The sequence below is a fragment of the Rhincodon typus genome, chromosome 1 (assembly GCF_021869965.1).
Source record: "Rhincodon typus isolate 14 chromosome 1, sRhiTyp1.1, whole genome shotgun sequence".
NCBI lineage: Eukaryota > Metazoa > Chordata > Chondrichthyes > Orectolobiformes > Rhincodontidae > Rhincodon > Rhincodon typus.
In genome coordinates, this window is record NC_063332.1 from 37,040,887 (window position 1) to 37,046,813 (window position 5,927).

Here is a 5,927-nt window from a genome sequence, read left to right on the forward strand (position 1 = left end):
CTGACACAGTCTTTGCTGCAAACATAGTTTAGAAATCTGATCTCTGTTCCCTTGATGCATCTCCTTAATCCCTTTTGTAAACTGCTTAAAGTTTTTTTCTCTACTAAGCTTAGTGCTTGTCAATCCCTGATTTCTTAAAATGTTTTTCAGAGCCTTTCTATAAACAACCACTAATTATTTAGCCCAGACTTTGTTGTAATAACAACCACTAAATCATGAGCATTCTGCATTATAACTCTGATCAATTTTCGAAACTACAGGGTCGGTATGGGGAAAATGGTCAGGAGACCACAGCTGAGTGAGACATAGACAGAGGGAATAGAGAAGTAGGCTGAAATGATAAATTCTGGTAAGTCTTGTCCATCTTTAAATTTATATTAAGAGTCAGACTCTGACATGGATTAACATTCTTCCAGTAAGTTAGATAAAAAACCGAAGGAACTTCGTATGCTGTAAATTAGGGACAAAAATAAAAGTCGCTGGAAAAGCTCAGCAGGTCTGGCAGCATCTGTGAAGAAAAAATCAGAGTTAACTTTTCAGCTCCGGTGACCCTTCCACAGAACTGATGATAGCTGGGAAAATGTCGGTTTATATGCAGAAAATAAAAAGGGGATTGGACAGGGAGTGAACGATAGTATAAACAATAGAGACTGAAGAGAGAGAAGAGCAGTTGGACAGAAAAAGGCATTGATAACGATCTGGCCAGGAGGGGGAATAGCTGTTAATGGGGACTGTTAGTGACTAACAATAAGTACTGTGTAATGGCAGGCTATGTGATAACAAGGCCTGGTGTGTAGGGTAGCAGGCTAGGACATGGGAGAGTTTAGGCCCTAAAATTATTGAACTCGATACTGAGTTCGAAGGGCTGCAGTGTCCCCAAGCGGAAAATGAGGTGTGTTTCTTCCAGCTTGCATTGAGCTTCGCGGGAACACTGCAGCAAGTCAGAGACAGAGATGTTGGCCAGGGAACAGGGTGGTGCGTTAAACTGGCAGGCAACTGGTAACTCAGGGTCTTTTTTGCTCGCAGAACGTAGATGTTCTGCGAAGCGGTCACCCAGTTTGCGCTTCATTTCCCCAATGTAGAGGAGACCACATTGTGAGCAGTGAATGCAGTATACTAGGTTCTGGGAATTGCAGGTGAAGTTTTGCTTCACCTGGAAGGAATGTTTGGGCCCTTGAATACTGGGGAGAGAGGAGGTAAATGGGCAGGTGATACAGCTTTGCCGGTTGCAGGGGAAGGTGTTGTACGGCTGTGGGGGGAGTGTTGGGGGTGAAGGAAGTGTGGATCTGGGTGTCCCAGAGAGAACTGTCCCTGTGGAATGTGGACAAGGGAGGGGAAGGGAATATGTGTCTGGTGGTGGCATCTCGCTAGAGGTGGTGGAAATGGCATCTGATGATCTTCTGGATGTGAATGCTGGTGGGATGGTAGGTAAGGATAAGGGGAACACTATTGCTGTTGCAGGAGGGAAGAGAGGGAGTGAGATCAGAAGTGCGGGAGAGGGGTTGGACTCGGTTGAGGGCCCTGTCAACAACGGACCTGGGGAATCTTCGGTTGAGGAAGAAGGTGGACATTTCGGAGGCTCCCTTGTCAAAGTTGGCCTCATCTGAACATATGTGATGGAGATGGAGGAACTGGGAGAATGAGATGGAGTCTTTACAGGAAGCAGGGTGTCAGGATGTATAGTCAGGGTAGCTGTTGGAGTCAGTGGGTTTATAATGGATATTAGTGGCTAGTCTATCCTCAGAAAAGGAAACTGAGATGTTGAGGAAGGGAAGGGAGGAGTTGGAGATAGACCAGGTGAAAGTGAGGGCAGGGTGGAAATTGGAAGCGAAATTGATGAACTTTTCCAATTCTGGATGACAGAGGGAAGCAGCATTGATGATATCATCGATATATTGGAGAAAGAGTTGTGGGTGGGGACTGGAATAGGACTGGAACAAGGAATATTCCACATACCCCACGAAGAGACAGGCATAAGTGGGGCCCATGTGGGCACCAGTGGCCACCCATCTGACCTGAGTGTGCATGTGCCGTGGTAACAAGAAACTTTTTCTTTTCCTTTCAGGCATCAAGGCCCACAAGATGCACCAACACAGGCACCCCTGGCCCTCTGGAACCTTCCTCTCCTCACCTTCCCTCTGACTCCATCCCCTCTCTGAACCCCCTCTCCTGTTGGGTATTCACCATCCCTCCTAACCTTCCACTCTCCGATGCTGAACATTTTGTATTCAGCAACGGCCTCAGCTTTATTCTTCTGTGTCCCCACCTTAACGAACTTTGGGCATGACATGATGTCAAAGTTTCTTGCACTGTCTTCACCTCTGTGCCCATTTCTTTGGACAAGAGACCTCTCCCCCTCCCACAAACCCCTTTGCCCAGTTCCAACACTTTCCTTCCACCTGGACCTCTCCCTCTGGCCTTTTACCTGCACTCAATCTGCTCATTGAGAACTGTCGACGTGATATTAGTCACCTCAATTTCTCTGCCCCCACCTCACCAAATACAACTTATCTCCCTCCAAACTGACTGCACTGCATGCATTTAGATCTAACCCTGACTTTGTTATTAAGCCTGCCGATAAGGATGGTGCTGCTGTAGTCTGGCACACTGACCTCTACATTGCAGAGGCTGAGCACCAGCTCTCAGATGCCTCCTCCTATCTTCCCCTGGACCACGACCAACCATGACACATCAGGCCATTGTATCTATTACGGTAACTGATCTCACTTCATCTAGTGACCTCTCCCTTGCTGACTCCAAGCTGATAGACCCCCAGCCCCGCACAGCTCGTTTCTACCTCCTGCCAAAAATCCACAAACAGGACTGTCCAGGTAGACCCATTGTTTCAGCCTGCTCCTGCCCCACAGAACTCATCTCTTCCTACCTTGACTCAGTCTTCTCTCCCCTGGTCCAATCCCTGCCCACGTACATCTGTGATTCCTTTGACGCTTTATGCCGGTTTCAAAATTTCCAGTCACCTCCTCTTTACCAGGGGCGTCCAATCCCTTTACACGCCCATTCCCCACCAGGAGTGTCTTAGGGCTCTCCATTTCTTCCTGGAGCAAAGGCCTGAACTATCCCACCACCACTCTCCTCCACTTGGCCTAGTTTGTCCTCACCCTCAACAACTTTTCTTTTAACTCCTCCCATTTTTTTCAGCTCAGAGGGGTGACCATGGGTACTTGCATGGGCCCCAGTTAGCTGTTTCTTCATGGGGTCTGTGGAACATTCCTTGTTCCAGTCCTATTCCGAACCCCACGCACAACACTTTCTCTGATGTATCGATGATATCATCGGTGCTGCTTCCCTCCCTCATCCGGAATTGGAAAAGTTCATTGATTTCGTTTCCAATTTCCACCCTGCCCTCACTTTCACCTGGTTTATCTCTAACTCCTCCCTTCCCTTCCTCGGCATCTCTGTTTCCATTTCTGGGGATAGACTGGCCACTAATATGCACCATAATATCCCTCCAGACACCCTGGTCCACTCTTCCTTCACCCCCAACACTCCCCCACAGCCTCATGGCTCCTTCCCCTGTAACCGGCGAAGGTGTATCACCTGCCCATTTACCTCCTCCCGCTCCAGTATCCAAGAGCTCAAACATACCTTCCAGGTGAAGCAACACTTCACCCGCACTTTCTAGGATCTAGTCTACTGCACTCACTGCTCACAATGTGATCGCCTCTACATTGGGGAAATGAAGCATAGACTGGGTGACCGCTTTGCAGAACATCTATGTTCTGCTTGCAAAAAAGACCCTGAGGTTCCAGTTGCCTGCCACTTCATCACACCACTCTGTTCCCTGGCCAACATCTCCATCTCTGTCTTGATGCAGTGTTCCAGTGAAGCTCAGCACAAGCTGGAAGAACAACACCTCATTTTCCGCTTGGGGACCCTGCAGTCCTCCGGACTTAATATCGAGTTCAATAATTTTAGGGTCTAAACTCTCCCGTGTCCTGGCTCCCTATTCCACAGACCAGGCCTTGTTATCAAACAGCCTGCCATTGCACAGTAATGATTGTTAGTCACTACCAGCCCCCATTAACAGCTATTCACCCTCCCAGCCAGATCATTATCAACTCCTTTGTCTGTCCAACTGCTCTTCTCACTCTTTGGGCTCTATCCTATCGTCTACTCCCCACCCCATCCCCCTCCCTATTTCTTGCATATAAACTGACGTTTTCCCAGCTACCATCAGTTCTGTGGAAGGCTCACTGGACCTAAAGTGTTAACTCTGATTTTTCCTTCACAGATGCTGCCAGACCTGCTGAGATTTTCCAGCAACTTCTGTTTTTGTTCCAGTAAATTAGTTTGTGTTGGCAGGGAACTGCTTGGAAATGCAGTTATTTGTTAATCAGTGTTTGGTTTAATTGCTGAATCCATAGAATCCCTACAGTGTGGAAACAGCTCCTTTGGCCCAACAAGTCCACACCGCCCCTCAGAGCATCCCGCCCAGACCCATCCCCCCTATAACCCACCTAATCTACACATCCCTGAACACTATGGGGCAATTTAGCCAATCCATCTAGCCTGCACATCTTTGTACTGTGGAAGGAAACAGGAGCACCCAGAGGAAACCCACGCAGACACAGGGAGAACGTGCAAACTCCACACAGACAGTCGCCTGAGGGTGGAATCGAACCCGGGTCCCTGGCACTGTGAGGCAGCAGTGCTAATCACTGAGCCCTGTTATTGATTATTTAGTAGGAAGCTAAACTAGCTAGTGACTCATCAGCGGCTGTATATAGGAAATAGATTTTTCAAACCACGTGGTCAGTAAGCAGCATGTAATCAAGAGATTATGCCTGGGTGAAATGTAAAAGCTGGTGCTTTATATAAAGTTTATTGCAACCAGTAAAATGAATGCAGTATTATTTGAATTTATCAGCACTTGCAAGATTTATCATTTGCCGTAAGGCTAATTAAGTTAAGACCAAGTAATATAAAGATAACGTAAGTGAATTTGAGGTAAGGCATGGTGTATTCGTATGGATTGACTTCTGTATTGTGTTGGATGTTGTGTGTTCATAGAATCATAGAATCCCTACAGTGTGGAAACAGGCCCTTCAGCCCAACAAGTCCACACTGACCCTCAGAACATCCCACCCAGACCCATCCCCGAACACTATGTGCAATTTAGCATGGCCAATCCACTTAACCTGCACATCTTTGGACTGTAGGAGGAAACCGGAGCACCTGGAGGAAACCCACACAGACACAGGGAGAATGTGTAAACTCCACACAGAAAGTCACCTGAGGGTGGAATCGAACCCAGGTCCCTGGCACTGTGAGGCAGCAGCGCTAACCACTGAGCCACCGTGAATGGGACAGTTGCATCTGCAGGAACTACAGAAACATGAACTCTGGCTTTCAGGTTGCTGGGAGGATGGAGGCAGCAGGGAAAATATCAATATCAGGTGGCGCAAGAAGAGGCAGGTAGTGCAGGAGTTATCCAATGGTGCTGTTCATTTATTGGTTTTCCGTTTTGGATATTGGTGAGGATGTTGGTTCCTTGGAAGAGTGCCATACTGGCCAGGTTTGTGGAAGCACAGATGAATCAGCAATACAAGTGGAAGGAAGAAGTGGGAAAGAGGAGCAGTGATAGCAGATCAATTAGCTCGCGGAACAGACAGTTTTTCTGTGGCTGTAGTCATGACTCCAGGATGGTATGATGCCTCCCTCTTGTTTGGGTCAAAGATGTCATAGGCGCAGTCAGGAAATTCTTCTGGGGAACAGGAAAAGTCAAAGATTATGGTCCATGTTACTTACCAATAATTTATATTGGTAGGCACATGAGATTTTGAACATGAATTTAGGAGTTGGGAAGGACACTAACAAACAGGACCTCTAATATAAGATAACAAGGTGTAGAGCTGGATGAACACAGCAGGCCAAGCAGCATCAGAGGAGCAGGAAGGCTGACGTTT